Source organism: Salmo salar, chromosome 20 (genome assembly GCF_965601325.2).
Source record: "Salmo salar chromosome 20, fSalSal1, whole genome shotgun sequence".
Taxonomy (NCBI): domain Eukaryota; kingdom Metazoa; phylum Chordata; class Actinopteri; order Salmoniformes; family Salmonidae; genus Salmo; species Salmo salar.
Genome location: NC_138310.1, coordinates 73,798,087 through 73,817,905, shown reverse-complemented (window position 1 = coordinate 73,817,905; position 19,819 = coordinate 73,798,087).

The window sequence follows — 19,819 nt, the reverse complement described above, 5'->3', positions numbered from 1 at the left end:
TTTTTCTCAGGTTGTTGCCTGCCATAGGAGTTCTGTTATCCTGTTTAGGATAGGGGGCAGTATTTTCACGGCCGGATAAAACACGTACCCGATTTAATCTGGTGATTACTCCTGCCCAGAAACTAGAATATGCATATAATTGTTTGATTTGGATAGAAAACACCCTAAAGTTTCTAAAACTGTTTGAATGGTGTCTGTGAGTATAACAAATCTCATATGGCAGGCCAAAACCTGAGAAGATTCTATACAGGAAGCGCCCTCTCTGACCATTTCTTGTCCTTCTATAGCCTCTTTATCAAAAACAGAGGATCTCTGCTGTAACGTGACATTTTCTAAGGCTCCCATAGGCTCTCAGAAGGCGCCAGAACGGGGAATGATGACTCTGCAGTCCCTGGCTGAAAAACAGTAGCGCATTTGGATAGTGGTCGATCTGAGAACAATGAAACGGGTGCGCGCGTACACGTGAAGAGTCCATTTTACATTTTCAGTCTTTGAACGAAAACGACGTCTCCCGGTCGGAATATTATCGCTATTTTACGAGAAAAATCACGTAAATTGATTTTAAACAGCGTTTGACATGCTTCGAAGTACGGTAATGGAATATTTTGAATTTTTTTGTCACGATACGCGCCGGCGCGTCACCCTTCGGATAGTGTCTTGAACGCAAGAACAAAACGCCGCTATTTGGATATAACTATGGATTATTTGGAACCAAAACAACATTGGGTGTAAAGTGGAAGTCCTGGGAGTGCATTCTGATGAAGAACAGCAAAGGTAATCACATTTTTCTTATAGTAAATCTGAGTTTGGTGAGTGCCAAACTTGGTGGGTGTCAAAATAGCTAGCCATGATGGCTGGGCTATCTACTCAGAATATTTCAAAATGTGCTTTCACCGAAAAGCTATTTTAAAATCTGGCGATTGCATAAAGGAGTTCTGTATCTATAATTCTTAAAATAATTGTTATGTTTTTTGTGAACGTTTATCGTGAGTAATTTAGTAAATTCACCGGAAGTTTCGGTGGGTATGCTAGTTCTGAACGTCACATGCTAATGTAAAAAGCTGTTTTTTGATATAAATATGAACTTGATTGAACAAAACATGCATGTATTGTATAACATAATGTCCTAGCAGTGTCATCTGATGAAGATCATCAAAGGTTAGTGCTGCATTTAGCTGTGGTTTTGGTTTTTGTGACATTATATGCTAGCTTGAAAAATGGGTGTCTGATTATTTCTGGCTGGGTACTCTCCTGACATAATCTAATGTTTTGCTTTCGTTGTAAAGCCTTTTTGAAATCGGACAATGTGGTTAGATAAAGGAGAGTCTTGTCTTTAAAATGGTGTAAAATAGTGATATGTTTGAAAAATTGAAGTTTTGAGATTTTTGAGGAGTTTGTAATTCGCGCCACGCCCTATCATTGGATATTGGAGTGGTGTTCCGCTAGCGGAACATCTAGATGTAAGAGGTTAACCTGTTATGGATAGGGGGCAGTATTTTCACGGCCGATTAAAAAACGTACCTGATTTAATCTGTTTATTACTCCTGCCCAGAAACTAGAATATGCATATAATTGTTTGATTTGGATAGAAAACACCCTAAAGTTTCTAAAACTGTTTGAATGGTGTCTGTGAGTATAACAGAACTCATATGGCAGGCCAAAACCTGAGAAGATTCCAAACAGGAAGAGCCCTCTCTGACCATTTCTTGGCCTTCTTTAGCCTCTTTATTGAAAACAGAGGATCTCTGCTGTAACGTGACACTTTCTAAGGCTCCCATAGGCTCTTAGAAGGCGCCAGAACGTTGAATGATGACTCTGCAGTCCCTGGCTGAAAAACAGTAGCGCATTTGGATAGTGGTCGATCTGAGAACAATGAGACGGGCACACGCATGCACGTGAAGAGGCCATTTTCCATTTTCAGTCTTTGAACAAAAACGACGTCTCCGAGTCGGAATATTGTCGCTATTTTACAAGAAAAATCACATAAAAATTGATTTTAAACAGCGTTTGACATGCTTCGAAGTACGGTAATGGAATATTTAGAATTTTTTTGTCACGATACGCGTCCGCCCGTCACCCTTCATTAACCTTCGGATAGTGTCTTGAACGCACAAACAAAATGCCGCTATTTGGATATAACTATGGTAAATTTGGAACCAAACCAACATTTGTTGTTGAAGTAGAAGCCCTGGGAGTGCATTCTGACGAAGAACAGCAAAGGTAATCCAATTTTTCTTATAGTAAATCTGAGTTTGGTGAGTACCAAACTTGGTGGGTGTCAAAATAGCTAGCCTGTGATGGCCGGGCTATCTACTCAGAATATTGCAAAATGTGCTTTCACCGAAAAGCTATTTTAAAATCGGACACCGCGATTGCATAAAGGAGTTCTGTATCTATAATTCTTAAAATAATTGTTATGGTTTTTGTGAACATTTATCGTGAGTAATTTAGTAAATTCACCGGAAGTTTCGGTGGGTATGCTAGTTCTGAACGTCACATGCTAATGTAAAAAGCTGTTTTTTGATATAAATATGAACTTGATTGAACAAAACATGATGTATTGTATAACATAATGTCCTAGGAGTGTCATCTGATGAAGATCATCAAAGGTTAGTGCTGCATTTAGCTGTGGTTTTGGTTTTTGTGATATTATATGCTAGCTTGAAAAATGGGTGTCTGATTATTTCTGGCTTGGTACTCTCCTGACATAATCTAATGTTTTGCTTTCGTTGTAAAGCCTTTTTGAAATCGGACAATGTGATTAGATAAAGGAGAGTCTTGTCTTTAAAATGGTGTAAAATAGTCATATGTTTGAAAAATGGAAGTTTTCGGATTTTCGAGGAATTTGTTATTCGCGCCACGCCCTATCATTGGATATTGGAGCGGTGTTCCGCTAGCGGAACATCTAGATGTAATTAAGAAAAGCTGGAGAACATAAGCACATCTAGGTAGACTACTTTTTTGCAAGTGCTGCAATTATGGTGAAAAGCCACACACTGCAGTTCATGATCACACATGATTTTATTAAAACAATGTTTTGACCCTTAGGTCTTCATCAGGCAGTTTGACTTAAAACCTGTTTGGGATACAGGGCAATATTTTCACGTTCGGATGAAAAGCGTGCCCAGAGTAAACTGCCTGCTACTCGGCCCAGAGTCAAATATTTGCATACTATTAGTAGATTTGGATAGAAAACACTCTGACGTTTCTAAAACTGTTTGAATGATGTCTGTGAGTTTAAATGCCAGGATGTCATACTAATTTAGGCTTTTCATCTAGTAGAATTCGCTGCACATTGTTGAGGAAGAGAATGGCCATTCCAGCCCCATGTGTATTTAACAACAGCTGATAACCAGCGAAGTGGATGAGGAAGAGAATGGCCATTCCAGCCCCATGTGTATTTAACAACAGCTGATAACCAGAGAAGTGGATGAGGAAGAGAATGGCCATTCCAGCCACGTGTGTATTTAACAACAGCTGATAACCAGAGAAGTGGATGAGGAAGAGAATGGCCATTCCAGCCACGTGTGTATTTAACAACAGCTGATAACCAGAGAAGTGGATGAGGAAGAGAATGGCCATTCCAGACCCATGTGTATTTAACAACAGCTGATAACCAGAGAAGTGGATGAGGAAGAGAATGGCCATTCCAGACCCATGTGTATTTAACAACAGCTGATAACCAGAGAAGTGGATGAGGAAGAGAATGGCCATTCCAGACCCATGTGTATTTAACAACAGCTGATAACCAGAGAAGTGGATGAGGAAGAGAATGGCCATTCCAGCCCCATGTGTATTTAACAACAGCTGATAACCAGAGAAGTGGATGAGGAAGAGAATGGCCATTCCAGACCCATGTGTATTTAACAACAGCTGATAACCAGAGAAGTGGATGAGGAAGAGAATGGCCATTCCAGACCCATGTGTATTTAACAACAGCTGATAACCAGAGAAGTGGATGAGGAAGAGAATGGCCATTCCAGACCCATGTGTATTTAACAACAGCTGATAACCAGCGAAGTGGATGAGCTCTTCCTAAATGAATGAATGGGGGGAATTAGCGTAATTGCGCATGAGATCACGCATTCTCATGAGTTTAGTGTTGATATTTGTTGCTTACTGCATTCATTTTTACTAAACAGTTCATTCTAAATAGTATGTAGTATCATTAGTACACAGTATGTTGTTTTAGTAAGTAGTAGGCAGGACAGATTTTCAAACACAGCCAATGTTTTTTCAAGGGTGCTCTGGATCAAATGCTAAGAATGGCTGTGTGCATATTGTTTCTAAAATTATTTGGGGCTCTGGTTAAAGGCTTTAGATACTTAGTTGAGTTTTTTATAGATATTTTCCCACATCTAAATCTCTCAATCCTATATCCCTCCTCTTCTTATCTATCCTCCATCAATCCTGTGTGTAACCTATCTATCTCTACGTCACCACCGTTACAGCCTCTCTATCCTGTGTGTAACCTATCTATATCTACCTCACCACCGTTACAGCCTCTCTAACCTGTGTGTAACCTATCTATATCTACCTCACCACCGTTACAGCCTCTCTAACCTGTGTGTAACCTATCTATATCTACCTCACCACCGTTACAGCCTCTCTAACCTGTGTGTAACCTATCTATCTCTACCTCACCACCGTTACAGCCTCTCTAACCTGTGTGTAACCTATCTATCTCTACCTCACCACCGTTACAGGCTCTCTAACCTGTGTGTAACCTATCTATCTCTACGTCACCACCGTTACAGCCTCTCTAACCTGTGTGTAACCTATCTATATCTACCTCACCACCGTTACAGCCTCTCTAACCTGTGTGTAACCTATCTATATCTACCTCACCACCGTTACAGCCTCTCTAACCTGTGTGTAACCTATCTATCTCTACGTCACCAACGTTACAGCCTCTCTAACCTGTGTGTAACCTATCTATATCTACCTCACCACCCCTACAGCCTCTTTAATCTCTCTCTCACTACGTCACCACCCCTACAGCCTATCTAACCTGTGTGTAACCTATCTCTCTCTACGTCATCACCACTACATCCTCTATAACCTCTCTCACTACGTCACCACCCCTACATCCTCTCTAACCTATCTCTCTCTACGTCACCACCCCTACAGCCTCTCTAACCTATCTCTCACTACGTCACCACCCCTACATCCTCTCTAACCTATCTCTCACTACGTCACCACCCCTACATCCTCTCTAACCTATCTCTCACTACGTCACCACCCCTACATCCTCTCTAACCTATCTCTCTCTACGTCACCACCCCTACATCCTCTCTAACCTATCTCTCACTACGTCACCACCCCTACATCCTCTCTAACCTATCTCTCTCTACATTACCACCACTACATCCTCTCTAACCTATCTCTCACTACGTCACCACCCCTACAGCCTCTCCAACCTATCTCTCACTACGTCACCACCCCTACAGCCTCTCTAACCTGTGTGTAACCTATCTCTCACTACGTCACCACCACTACATCCACTCTAACCTATCTCTCTCTACGTCACCACCCCAACATCCTCTCAAACCAATCTCTCTCTACGTCACAACCCTTACTGCCTCTCTAACCTATCTCTCTCTACGTCACCACCCTTACAACCTCTCTAATCTCTACATTACCACCCCTACAGCCTCTCTAACCTATCTCTCTCTACGTCACCACCCCTACAGCCTCTCTAACCTGTGTGTAACCTATCTCTCTCTACGTCACCACCCCTACAGCCTCTCTAACCTATCTCTCACTACATCACCATACCTACAGCCTCTCTAACCTGTGTGTAACCTATCTCTCTCTACGTCACCGCCACTCTAACCTATCTCTCATTACGTCATCACCTCTACAGCCTCTCTAACCTGTGTGTAACTTATCTCTCTCTACGTCACCACCTCTGCAGCCTCTCTAACCTATCTGTCTCTACATCCTCTCTCTACGTCTCTGCATCCTCTCTAACCTATCTGTCTCTACGTCCCCACCCTTACAACCTCTCTAATCTCTACATTACCACCCCTACAGCCTCTCTAACCTATCTCTCTCTACGTCACCACTGCTACATCCTCTCTAACAAATCTCTTTCTACGTCACCACCCCTACAGCCTCTCTAACCTATCTATCTCTACGTCACCACCCCTACAGCCTATCTAACCTATCTCTCTCTACTTCCCCACCACTACACCCTCTCTAACAAATCGTTTTCTACGTCACCACCCTTACAGCCTCTCTAACTTATCTATCTCTACGTCACCACCCCTACATCCTCTCTAACAAATCTATCTCTACGTCACCACCCCTACAGCCTCTCTAACCTTTGTGTAACCTATCTCTCTCTACGTCACCACCCTTACATCCTCTCTAAACTATCTCTCTATACATCACCACCCCTTCAGCCTCTCTAACCTATCTGTCTACGTCACCACCCCTACAGCCTCTCTAACCTATCTCTCTCTATGTCACCACCCCTACAGCCTCTCTAACCTATCTCTCTCTACGTCACCACCCCTACATCCTCTCTAACAAATCTATCTCTACGTCACCACCCCTACAGCCTCTCTAACCTTTGTGTAACCTATCTCTCTCTACGTCACCACCCGTACATCCTCTCTAAACTATCTCTCTATACATCACCACCCCTACAGCCTCTCTAACCTATCTATCTCTACATCACCATACCTACAGTCTGTCTTTCTCTTTTGTTTCCCTGACAAATCCAGCATTGTTAGGTGGAAACAATGACAAGAGGATGTTGTTGTTAACAGGGTCAGTGTTGAGATGTGATTATGGTCAGATGTTAGAGGTCAAGGGTTATAGACACCCGTCATTGCAGATTACAGACCTTCCCCTGTCAACAGCTCTACAACAGCTCTACAACAGCTCTACAACAGCTCTACAACAGCTCTACAACAGCTCTACATGTATGGAGAGAGAGAGGCCGCCGTAGGCAGACCTGGCTCTCAAGAGAAGACAGACTACGTGCACACAGCCCACAAAATGAGTTGGAAACTGAGCTGCACTTCCTAACCTCCTGCCAAATGTATGACCATATTAGAGACACATATTTCCCTCAGATTACACAGACCCACAAAGAAATTGAAAATTAATCAAATTTTGATCAACTCCCATATCTATTGGGAGAAATACCACAGTGGGCCATCACAGCAGCAAGATGTGTGACCTGTTACCACAAGAAAAGGGCAACCAGTGAAGAAAAAACACCATTGTAAATACAACCCATATTTATGTTTATTTATTTTCCGTTTTGTACTTTAACTATTTGCAGATTATTATAACACTATAGTCATAATATGACATTTGAAATGTGCCTATTCCTTTGAAAGTTGTGAGTGTAATTTTTACTGTTCCATTTTGATTGATTATTTAACTTTTGTTTATTATGTATTTCACTTGCTTTGGCAATGTAAATATGTGTCTCCCATGCCAATAAAGCCCTTTGAATTGAACTTGAATTGAGAGAGAGAGAGAGAGAGAGAGAGAGAGAGAGAGAGAGAGAGAGCTACCGTAACTTAGGTTGAGCCACCCTGTTTATGTCAGCCCTGGCAGGGTCCACTGTGTCTTCCTACAGGCTCCCAGGCTCAGCCTGGGTCAAACTAATCAACAAATTCTGTGGGGGACATCATGGCCCCATCCGGGAGACAGTGGGACGACCAGCACACCTGAGCACAGCCAACTGAGTAAGAGACATGGACACAGCCTGTTGACTGTATTCAGGGCAGAGGGGAGGGTGTGAGAGGTGTGTGAGCATCTGTTTACGTCAGAGTGTGTGATCCAGATAAAACACCCCGTGGTAATCTATTGACAGGTGTCAATGTCTGTGTGTCTGAGCTTGAACCTTGTCAAGCGTACACACACACACACACTATCTATCACCGTGTGGTCACCTTGGTGTGGTCTGACAAGACCGTCACCATGGTAACCAGTCCAATGATGTGTTGATGTCACAGCGACAGGGACACAATGGCAGAGTGAGCAGTTTAATTGTGTGTGTGTGTGTGTGTGTGTGTTGTTGTGCTGTCTGAGAGAGCTCTTAAAAGTGAGAGAGTATTGATTAGATTCCAGCAGACAATTAATCAATTCATTAACCAATTGGCTCCCTGTCCTTCAAAGGGTCTACACTGCACGTTTAATTGATTTTTAATTAGCTAACATTCACCAAGGTTCAACCACCGGACAGGGAGGGTGTGTTTCTGTGTGTGTGTGTTTGTATGTATTACAGTGTGTTTATTACACTGTGCCAAGGATGGTGTAGCACACTTTCTGATTAGTGTGTATGTACTTGTGTGTGTGTGTGTGCGTGCGTGTGTGTGTGTGTTCTCTCTGCCAGATCTCTGCCCTCCAGGTGCCACCAGGTCGAGATCCTGCTAGCCAGATCACCTTGTACCTTGCCAGCCACACTTTTCTCTCTTGCTTTAGATGGACTGTCTGAATAACAGACACACAGACACACACACACAGACACACAGACACACAGACACAGACACACACACACACACACACACACACACACACACACACACACACACACACACACACACACACACACACACACACACACACGTACACAAAAACACACACACACACACACACACACACACACACACACACACACACACACACACACACACACACACACACACACACACACGCACACACACACAAGCTGAAGAAGATGGCAGCTATACCATGTCTGGTGTCCCAGTACAAAATGCACCACTTAACACTTGATAAGAAACAGAAAGGCAACGAGAGAAAAAGAGACAGAATGAGTCAAAAAGCAAAAAAAGAGATGTCCTCTGCTCATCCATTGTTTGGGATCGTGGTTGATTCTCTACGCCTGCTCTTGTTTAAGCTGCTGCAATGGGATTTTCTTAGCTGAATTAGAGTCAGATTTGTAGCCAGAGAGAGATGTTGTAGCCAGAGAGAGATGATTTGTGGCCAGACTGTTCTCTGAGAGAAAGAGAGAGTGAGAGAGAGGGAGGGAGACGTTAAAATGCCAGACTGTTCTGAGAAAGAGAGAGAGATGTTAAAATGCCAGACTGTTCTGAGAAAGAGAGAGAGATGTTAAAATGCCAGACTGTTCTGAGAAAGAGAGAGATGTTAAAATGCCAGACTGTTCTGAGAAAGAGTGAGAGATGTTAAAATGCCAGACTGTTCTGAGAAAGAGAGAGAGATGTTAAAATGCCAGACTGTTCTGAGAAAGAGAGACAGATGTTAAAATGCCAGACTGTTCTGAGAGAGAGAGAGAGAGAGAGAGAGAGAGAGAGAGAGAGAGAGAGAGAGAGAGAGAGAGAGAGAGAGAGAGAGAGAGAGAGAGAGAGAGAGAGAGAGAGAGAGAGAGAGAGAATGTTAAAATGCCAGACTGTTCTGAGAAAGAGAGAGATGTTAAAATGCTAGACTGTTCTGAGAAAGAGAGAGATGTTAAAATGCCAGACTGTTCTGAGAAAGAGAGAGATGTTGAAATGCTAGACTGTTCTGAGAAAGAGAGAGAGATGTTAAAATGCCAGACTGTTCTGAGAAAGAGAGAGAAAGCGAGAGAGAGAGAGATGTTAAAATGCCAGACTATTCTGAGGGAGTGGATACTGCACCATGAGCTCAGTGCTGAAAGAGACATTACTGTAGAAATCTCTCATCCACCCCCTCCCCTTTTCTTTCTGTCTTTCTCTCCCCTTTCTCCCCCGTCCACCCTTTCCCCTCAGACAAGAGCCCCCGCTGCACCACATCAAAGGAGGGATAAGGGAGACGGAGAGAGTGAGAGGGTGAAGGAGAGAGAGGGTGGGAGATGGGGGGATTAGGGGCTGAGTCTCCCTCCCCCTGGAGCAGTTGTTTTCTTCTGTTGGAGGCATGAAAGAGATGTGAGCCCAGTTCTAGAGCTCCATCTTGATAGAGATATGATAGAGAGAAGCACAACCTCTCTCTTTCTCTTCCCTTAGTGCTGGGGAAAATACTGAGAGTAAAATACACAGTTTCAGAGGACTGTAGACACATATATATTCACGCTGTACTACATGTCCACATCGTCTAACGTTGTGTTTGATTAGGACCTGCTATCTCTGTTTTCTCCTCTCTTCAGAGGGAAGGTAAGAGGAGGGACATCAAAGCATCCTTATCTAGAAGTGTTTGTGCGTGTATGTGTGTGTGTGTGTGTGTGTGAGGGAGAAAGAGAGAGACAGAGAGAGAAGAGACTAGCAGCCACTCTAAATCAGTGAATCAGCTGTCCCCATAGGAGAGCCCTTTGAAGAACCCTTTTTGGTTCCAGGTAGAACACTACATGGAACCCAAAAGAGATCTACCTGGAACAGAAAAGGGAGCTAAAAAGGGTTATCCTATGGGGACAGCTGAATAACCATTTTTCTAAGAGTGTGCCTTTTCAGATGTGTCCCTTGTACATCTCTTCATGCCCACCCAGACTTGTATCAGGCACTCAGAAAGAATGGAGAGAGAGAAGGAGGGTGGGGGTGTGAAGTGGAAGAGAAAGGGGGGAGGAGGGGAGAGGAGAGGAGTGTCCGCTGCTGATCCTATCCTATCAGGGTAGATTGCACAAGGTCAGGTCATTGAGATCCCTCTCTGTGTGTGTTATACAGCATAGATAGATAGATAGATAGATAGATAGATAGATAGATAGATAGATAGATAGATAGATAGATAGATAGATAGATAGATAGATAGATAGATAGATAGATAGATAGATAGATAGATAGATAGATAGATAGATAGATAGATAGATAGATAGATAGATAGATAGATAGATAGATAGATAGATAGATAGATAGATAGATAGATAGATAGATAGATAGATAGATAGATAGATAGATAGATAGATAGATAGATAGATAGATAGATAGATAGATAGATAGATAGATAGATAGATTGGCACAGATATTTGTTCTCAATTTCATCCATTAGGTTATCCCTCACAAATGTCAAACATGAGTGGTCAAGTGTGTGCATGTTAGAACGGACACAGGGGGTAGAGTATAACTCTGCCAGTGAAAAGCAGAAAGAAATGCATTATGCCATGGTCACGTTGAGTCAAAGTAATATGATCCCTCTGGTTGATATCTTTTGTGTAATGAAGGATCAGACACAGCTGTGATCTATCCCTGTGTGTGTGTTAGCGGTACTGTCTCTCTATGTGTGTGTTAGCGGTACTGTCTCTGTGTGTGTGTGTTAGTGGTACTGTCTCTCTGTGTGTGTTAGCGGTACTGTCTCTCTATGTGTGTGTTAGCGGTACTGTCTCTCTATGTGTGTGTGTTAGCGGTACTGTCTCTCTATGTGTGTGTTAGCGGTACTGTCTCTCTGTGTGTGTGTTAGCGGTACTGTCTCTCTGTGTGTGTGTTAGCGGTACTGTCTCTCTGTGTGTGTGTTAGTGGTACTGTCTCTCTGTGTGTGTGTTAGCGGTACTGTCTCTCTGTGTGTGTGTTAGCGGTACTGTCTCTCTGTGTGTGTGTTAGCGGTACTGTCTCTCTATGTGTGTGTTAGTGGAAATGTCTCTGTGTGTGTGTGTTTGCAGTACTGTCTCTGTGTGTGTTTGTTAGCGGTACTGTCTCTCTGTGTGTGTTAGCGGTACTGTCTCTCTGTGTGTGTGTTAGCGGTACTGTCTCTCTGTGTGTGTGTTAGCGGTACTGTCTCTGTGTGTGTGTGTTAGCGGTACTGTCTCACTGTGTGTGTTAGCGGTACTGTCTCTCTGTGTGTGTGTTAGTGGTACTGTCTCTCTGTGTGTGTGTTAGCGGTAATGTCTCTCTATGTGTGTGTGTTAGTGGAAATGTCTCTGTGTGTGTGTGTTACCAGTACTGTCTCTGTGTGTGTGTGTTAGCGGTACTGTCTCTCTGTGTGTGTGTTAGTGGTACTGTCTCTCTGTGTGTGTGTTAGTGGTACTGTCTCTCTGTGTGTGTGTTAGTGGTACTGTCTCTCTGTGTGTGTGTTAGCGGTACTGTCTCTCTGTGTGTGTGTGTTAGCGGTACTGTCTCTCTGTGTGTGTGTTAGTGGTACTGTCTCTCTGTGTGTGTGTTAGTGGTACTGTCTCTCTGTGTGTGTGTTAGTGGTACTGTCTCTCTATGTGTGTGTTAGCGGTACTGTCTCTGTGTGTGTGTGTTAGCGGTACTGTCTCTGTGTGTGTGTTAGCAGTACTGTCTCTCTGTGTGTGTGTTAGCGGTACTGTCTCTCTGTGTGTGTTTTATCGGTACTGTCTCTCTGTGTGTGTGTTAGTGGTACTGTCTCTCTGTGTGTGTGTTAGCGGTACTGTCTCTCTGTGTGTGTGTTAGCGGTACTGTCTCTCTGTGTGTGTGTTAGCGGTACTGTCTCTCTATGAGTGTGTGTTAGCGGTACTGTCTCTCTGTGTGTGTGTGTTAGTGGTACTGTCTCTCCGTGTGTGTGTTAGTGGTACTGTCTCTCTGTGTGTGTGTTAGTGGTACTGTCAATCTGTGTGTGTGTTAGTGGTACTGTCTCTCTATGTGTGTGTTAGCGGTACTGTCTCTCTATGTGTGTGTTAGCGGTACTGTCTCTCTATGTGTGTGTTAGCGGTACTGTCTCTCTATGTGTGTGTTAGCGGTACTGTCTCTGTGTGTGTGTGTGTTAGTGGTACTGTCTCTGTGTGTGTGTGTTAGCGGTACTGTCTCTCTGTGTGTGTGTTATTGGTACTGTCTCTGTGTGTGTGTTAGTAGTACTGTTTCTCTGTGTGTGTGTTAGCGGTACTGTCTGTGTGTGTGTGTTAGCAGTACTGTCTCTGTGTTTGTGTTAGCGGTACTGTCTCTCTGTGTGTGTGTTAGCGGTACTGTCTCTCTGTGTGTGTGTTAGCGGTACTGTCTCTCTATGTGTGTGTTAGCAGTACTGTCTCTCTGTGTGTGTGTTAGCAGTACTGTCTCTCTGTGTGTGTGTTAGCGGTACTGTCTCTCTGTGTGTGTGTTAGCGGTACTGTCTCTCTATGTGTGTGTTAGCGGTACTGTCTCTCTGTGTGTGTGTTAGCGGTACTGTCTCTCTATGTGTGTGTTAGCGGTACTGTCTCTGTGTGTGTGTGTGTTAGTGGTACTGTCTCTGTGTGTGTGTGTTAGCGGTACTGTCTCTCTGTGTGTGTGTTATTGGTACTGTCTCTGTGTGTGTGTTAGTAGTACTGTCTCTCTGTGTGTGTGTTAGCGGTACTGTCTGTGTGTGTGTGTTAGCGGTACTGTCTCTGTGTTTGTGTTAGCGGTACTGTCTCTCTGTGTGTGTGTTAGCGGTACTGTCTCTCTGTGTGTGTGTTAGCGGTACTGTCTCTCTATGTGTGTGTTAGCAGTACTGTCTCTCTGTGTGTGTGTTAGCAGTACTGTCTCTCTGTGTGTGTGTTAGCGGTACTGTCTCTCTGTGTGTGTGTTAGCGGTACTGTCTCTCTATGTGTGTGTTAGCGGTACTGTCTCTCTGTGTGTGTGTTAGCGGTAAAGTCTCTCTATGTGTGTGTTAGCGGAACTCTCTCTCTATGTGTGTGTTAGTGGTACTGTCTCTGTGCGTGTGTGTTAGCGGTACTGTCTCTCTGTGTGTGTGTTAGTTGTACTGTCTCTCTGTCTGTGTGTTAGTGGTACTGTCTCTCTGTGTGTGTGTTAGCGGTACTGTCTCTCTGTGTGTGTGTTAGCGGTACTGTCTCTCTGTGTGTGTGTTAGTGGTACTGTCTCTCTGTGTGTGTGTTAGTGGTACTGTCTCTCTATGTGTGTGTTAGCGGTACTGTCTCTGTGTGTGTGTGTTAGCGGTACTGTCTCTGTGTGTGTGTTAGCAGTACTGTCTCTCTGTGTGTGTGTTAGCGGTACTGTCTCTCTGTGTGTGTTTTATCGGTACTGTCTCTCTATGTGTGTGTGTTAGCGGTACTGTCTCTCTGTGTGTGTGTTAGTGGTACTGTCTCTCTGTGTGTGTGTTAGCGGTACTGTGTCTCTGTGTGTGTGTTAGCGGTACTGTCTCTCTATGAGTGTGTGTTAGCGGTACTGTCTCTCTGTGTGTGTGTGTTAGTGGTACTGTCTCTCCGTGTGTGTGTTAGTGGTACTGTCTCTCTGTGTGTGTGTTAGTGGTACTGTCACTCTGTGTGTGTGTTAGTGGTACTGTCTCTCTGTGTGTGTGTTAGTGGTACTGTCTCTCTATGTGTGTGTTAGCGGTACTGTCTCTCTATGTGTGTGTTAGCGGTACTGTCTCTCTATGTGTGTGTTAGCGGTACTGTCTCTCTATGTGTGTGTTAGCGGTACTGTCTCTGTGTGTGTGTGTGTTAGTGGTACTGTCTCTGTGTGTGTGTGTTAGCGGTACTGTCTCTCTGTGTGTGTGTTATTGGTACTGTCTCTGTGTGTGTGTTAGTAGTACTGTCTCTCTGTGTGTGTGTTAGCGGTACTGTCTGTGTGTGTGTGTTAGCGGTACTGTCTCTGTGTTTGTGTTAGCGGTACTGTCTCTCTGTGTGTGTGTTAGCGGTACTGTCTCTCTGTGTGTGTGTTAGCGGTACTGTCTCTCTATGTGTGTGTTAGCAGTACTGTCTCTCTGTGTGTGTGTTAGCAGTACTGTCTCTCTGTGTGTGTGTTAGCGGTACTGTCTCTCTGTGTGTGTGTTAGCGGTACTGTCTCTCTATGTGTGTGTTAGCGGTACTGTCTCTCTGTGTGTGTGTTAGCGGTAAAGTCTCTCTATGTGTGTGTTAGCGGAACTCTCTCTCTATGTGTGTGTTAGTGGTACTGTCTCTGTGCGTGTGTGTTAGCGGTACTGTCTCTCTGTGTGTGTGTTAGTTGTACTGTCTCTCTGTCTGTGTGTTAGTGGTACTGTCTCTCTGTGTGTGTGTTAGCGGTACTGTCTCTCTGTGTGTGTGTTAGCGGTACTGTCTCTCTGTGTGTGTGTTAGTGGTACTGTCTCTCTGTGTGTGTGTTAGTGGTACTGTCTCTCTATGTGTGTGTTAGCGGTACTGTCTCTGTGTGTGTGTGTTAGCGGTACTGTCTCTGTGTGTGTGTTAGCAGTACTGTCTCTCTGTGTGTGTGTTAGCGGTACTGTCTCTCTGTGTGTGTTTTATCGGTACTGTCTCTCTATGTGTGTGTGTTAGCGGTACTGTCTCTCTGTGTGTGTGTTAGTGGTACTGTCTCTCTGTGTGTGTGTTAGCGGTACTGTGTCTCTGTGTGTGTGTTAGCGGTACTGTCTCTCTATGAGTGTGTGTTAGCGGTACTGTCTCTCTGTGTGTGTGTGTTAGTGGTACTGTCTCTCCGTGTGTGTGTTAGTGGTACTGTCTCTCTGTGTGTGTGTTAGTGGTACTGTCACTCTGTGTGTGTGTTAGTGGTACTGTCTCTCTGTGTGTGTGTTAGTGGTACTGTCTCTCTATGTGTGTGTTAGCGGTACTGTCTCTCTATGTGTGTGTTAGCGGTACTGTCTCTCTATGTGTGTGTTAGCGGTACTGTCTCTCTATGTGTGTGTTAGCGGTACTGTCTCTGTGTGTGTGTGTGTTAGTGGTACTGTCTCTGTGTGTGTGTGTTAGCGGTACTGTCTCTCTGTGTGTGTGTTATTGGTACTGTCTCTGTGTGTGTGTTAGTAGTACTGTTTCTCTGTGTGTGTGTTAGCGGTACTGTCTGTGTGTGTGTGTTAGCGGTACTGTCTCTGTGTTTGTGTTAGCGGTACTGTCTCTCTGTGTGTGTGTTAGCGGTACTGTCTCTCTGTGTGTGTGTTAGCGGTACTGTCTCTCTATGTGTGTGTTAGCAGTACTGTCTCTCTGTGTGTGTGTTAGCAGTACTGTCTCTCTGTGTGTGTGTTAGCGGTACTGTCTCTCTGTGTGTGTGTTAGCGGTACTGTCTCTCTATGTGTGTGTTAGCGGTACTGTCTCTCTGTGTGTGTGTTAGCGGTACTGTCTCTCTATGTGTGTGTTAGCGGTACTGTCTCTGTGTGTGTGTGTGTTAGTGGTACTGTCTCTGTGTGTGTGTGTTAGCGGTACTGTCTCTCTGTGTGTGTGTTATTGGTACTGTCTCTGTGTGTGTGTGTTAGTAGTACTGTCTCTCTGTGTGTGTGTTAGCGGTACTGTCTGTGTGTGTGTGTTAGCGGTACTGTCTCTGTGTTTGTGTTAGCGGTACTGTCTCTCTGTGTGTGTGTTAGCGGTACTGTCTCTCTGTGTGTGTGTTAGCGGTACTGTCTCTCTATGTGTGTGTTAGCAGTACTGTCTCTCTGTGTGTGTGTTAGCAGTACTGTCTCTCTGTGTGTGTGTTAGCGGTACTGTCTCTCTGTGTGTGTGTTAGCGGTACTGTCTCTCTATGTGTGTGTTAGCGGTACTGTCTCTCTGTGTGTGTGTTAGCGGTAAAGTCTCTCTATGTGTGTGTTAGCGGAACTGTCTCTCTATGTGTGTGTTAGTGGTACTGTCTCTGTGCGTGTGTGTTAGCGGTACTGTCTCTCTGTGTGTGTGTTAGTTGTACTGTCTCTCTGTCTGTGTGTTAGTGGTACTGTCTCTCTGTGTGTGTGTTAGCGGTACTGTCTCTCTGTGTGTGTGTTAGCGGTACTGTCTCTCTATGTGTGTGTTAGTGGTACTGTCTCTGTGTGTGTGTGTGTTAGCGGTACTGTCTCTCTGTGTGTGTGTTATTGGTACTGTCTCTGTGTGTGTGTTAGTAGTACTGTCTCTCTGTGTGTGTGTTAGCGGTACTGTCTGTGTGTGTGTGTTAGCGGTACTGTCTCTGTGTTTGTTTTAGCAGTACTGTCTCTCTGTGTGTGTGTTAGTGGTACTGTCTCTCTGTGTGTGTGTTAGTGGTACTGTCTCTCTGTGTGTGTGTTAGCGGTACTGTCTCTCTGTGTGTGTGTGTGTTAGCTGTACTGTCTCTCTGTGTGTGTGTTAGTGGTACTGTCTCTCCGTGTGTGTGTTAGTGGTACTGTCTCTCTGTGTGTGTGTTAGCGGTACTGTCTCTCTGTGTGTGTGTTAGTGGTACTGTCTCTCTGTGTGTGTGTTAGTGGTACTGTCTCTCTGTGTGTGTGTTAGTGGTACTGTCTCTCTATGTGTGTGTTAGCGGTACCGTCTCCGTGTGTGTGTGTTAGCGGTACTGTCTCTGTGTGTGTGTTAGCAGTACTGTCTCTCTGTGTGTGTGTTAGCGGTACTGTCTCTCTGTGTGTGTTTTAACGGTACTGTCTCTCTATGTGTGTGTGTTAGCGGTACTGTCTCTCTGTGTGTGTGTTAGCGGTACTGTCTCTCTATGTGTGTGTGTTAGCGGTACTGTCTCTCTGTGTGTGTGTTAGTGGTACTGTCTCTCCGTGTGTGTGTTAGTGGTACTGTCTATCTGTGTGTGTGTTAGTGGTACTGTCTCTCTATGTGTGTGTTAGCGGTACTGTCTCTCTATGTGTGTGTTAGCGGTACTGTCTCTCTATGTGTGTGTTAGCGGTACTGTCTCTGTGTGTGTGTGTGTTAGTGGTACTGTCTCTGTGTGTGTGTGTTAGCGGTACTGTCTCTCTGTGTGTGTGTTATTGGTACTGTCTCTGTGTGTGTGTTAGTAGTACTGTTTCTCTGTGTGTGTGTTAGCGGTACTGTCTGTGTGTGTGTGTTAGCGGTACTGTCTCTGTGTTTGTGTTAGCGGTACTGTCTCTCTGTGTGTGTGTTAGCGGTACTGTCTCTCTGTGTGTGTGTTAGCGGTACTGTCTCTCTATGTGTGTGTTAGCAGTACTGTCTCTCTGTGTGTGTGTTAGCAGTACTGTCTCTCTGTGTGTGTGTTAGCGGTACTGTCTCTCTGTGTGTGTGTTAGCGGTACTGTCTCTCTATGTGTGTGTTAGCGGTACTGTCTCTCTGTGTGTGTGTTAGCGGTACTGTCTCTCTATGTGTGTGTTAGCGGTACTGTCTCTGTGTGTGTGTGTGTTAGTGGTACTGTCTCTGTGTGTGTGTGTTAGCGGTACTGTCTCTCTGTGTGTGTGTTATTGGTACTGTCTCTGTGTGTGTGTGTTAGTAGTACTGTCTCTCTGTGTGTGTGTTAGCGGTACTGTCTGTGTGTGTGTGTTAGCGGTACTGTCTCTGTGTTTGTGTTAGCGGTACTGTCTCTCTGTGTGTGTGTTAGCGGTACTGTCTCTCTGTGTGTGTGTTAGCGGTACTGTCTCTCTATGTGTGTGTTAGCAGTACTGTCTCTCTGTGTGTGTGTTAGCAGTACTGTCTCTCTGTGTGTGTGTTAGCGGTACTGTCTCTCTGTGTGTGTGTTAGCGGTACTGTCTCTCTATGTGTGTGTTAGCGGTACTGTCTCTCTGTGTGTGTGTTAGCGGTAAAGTCTCTCTATGTGTGTGTTAGCGGAACTGTCTCTCTATGTGTGTGTTAGTGGTACTGTCTCTGTGCGTGTGTGTTAGCGGTACTGTCTCTCTGTGTGTGTGTTAGTTGTACTGTCTCTCTGTCTGTGTGTTAGTGGTACTGTCTCTCTGTGTGTGTGTTAGCGGTACTGTCTCTCTGTGTGTGTGTTAGCGGTACTGTCTCTCTATGTGTGTGTTAGTGGTACTGTCTCTGTGTGTGTGTGTGTTAGCGGTACTGTCTCTCTGTGTGTGTGTTATTGGTACTGTCTCTGTGTGTGTGTTAGTAGTACTGTCTCTCTGTGTGTGTGTTAGCGGTACTGTCTGTGTGTGTGTGTTAGCGGTACTGTCTCTGTGTTTGTTTTAGCAGTACTGTCTCTCTGTGTGTGTGTTAGTGGTACTGTCTCTCTGTGTGTGTGTTAGTGGTACTGTCTCTCTGTGTGTGTGTTAGCGGTACTGTCTCTCTGTGTGTGTGTGTGTTAGCTGTACTGTCTCTCTGTGTGTGTGTTAGTGGTACTGTCTCTCCGTGTGTGTGTTAGTGGTACTGTCTCTCTGTGTGTGTGTTAGCGGTACTGTCTCTCTGTGTGTGTGTTAGTGGTACTGTCTCTCTGTGTGTGTGTTAGTGGTACTGTCTCTCTGTGTGTGTGTTAGTGGTACTGTCTCTCTATGTGTGTGTTAGCGGTACCGTCTCCGTGTGTGTGTGTTAGCGGTACTGTCTCTGTGTGTGTGTTAGCAGTACTGTCTCTCTGTGTGTGTGTTAGCGGTACTGTCTCTCTGTGTGTGTTTTAACGGTACTGTCTCTCTATGTGTGTGTGTTAGCGGTACTGTCTCTCTGTGTGTGTGTTAGCGGTACTGTCTCTCTATGTGTGTGTGTTAGCGGTACTGTCTCTCTGTGTGTGTGTTAGTGGTACTGTCTCTCCGTGTGTGTGTTAGTGGTACTGTCTATCTGTGTGTGTGTTAGTGGTACTGTCTCTCTATGTGTGTGTTAGCGGTACTGTCTCTCTATGTGTGTGTTAGCGGTACTGTCTCTCTATGTGTGTGTTAGCGGTACTGTCTCTCTGTGTGTGTGTGTTAGTGGTACTGTCTCTCTGTGTGTGTGTTATTGGTACTTTCTCTGTGTGTGTGTTAGTAGTACTGTCTCTCTGTGTGTGTGTTAGCGGTACTGTCTCTGTGTGTGTGTTAGCGGTACTGTCTCTGTGTTTGTGTTAGCGGTACTGTCAGTGTGTGTGTGTTAGCGGTACTGTCTCTGTGTTTGTGTTAGCGGTACTGTCTCTCTATGTGTGTGTTAGCGGTACTGTCTCTCTGTGTGTGTGTGTTAGCGGTACTGTCTCTCTATGTGTGTGTTAGCAGTACTGTCTCTCTATGTGTGTGTTAGCGGTACTGTCTGTGTGTGTGTGTTAGCGGTACTGTCTCTGTGTTTGTGTTAGCGGTACTGTCTCTCTATGTGTGTGTTAGCGGTACTGTCTCTCTGTGTGTGTGTGTTAGCGGTACTGTCTCTCTATGTGTGTGTTAGCAGTACTGTCTCTCTGTGTGTGTGTTAGCAGTACTGTCTCTCTGTGTGTGTGTTAGCGGTACT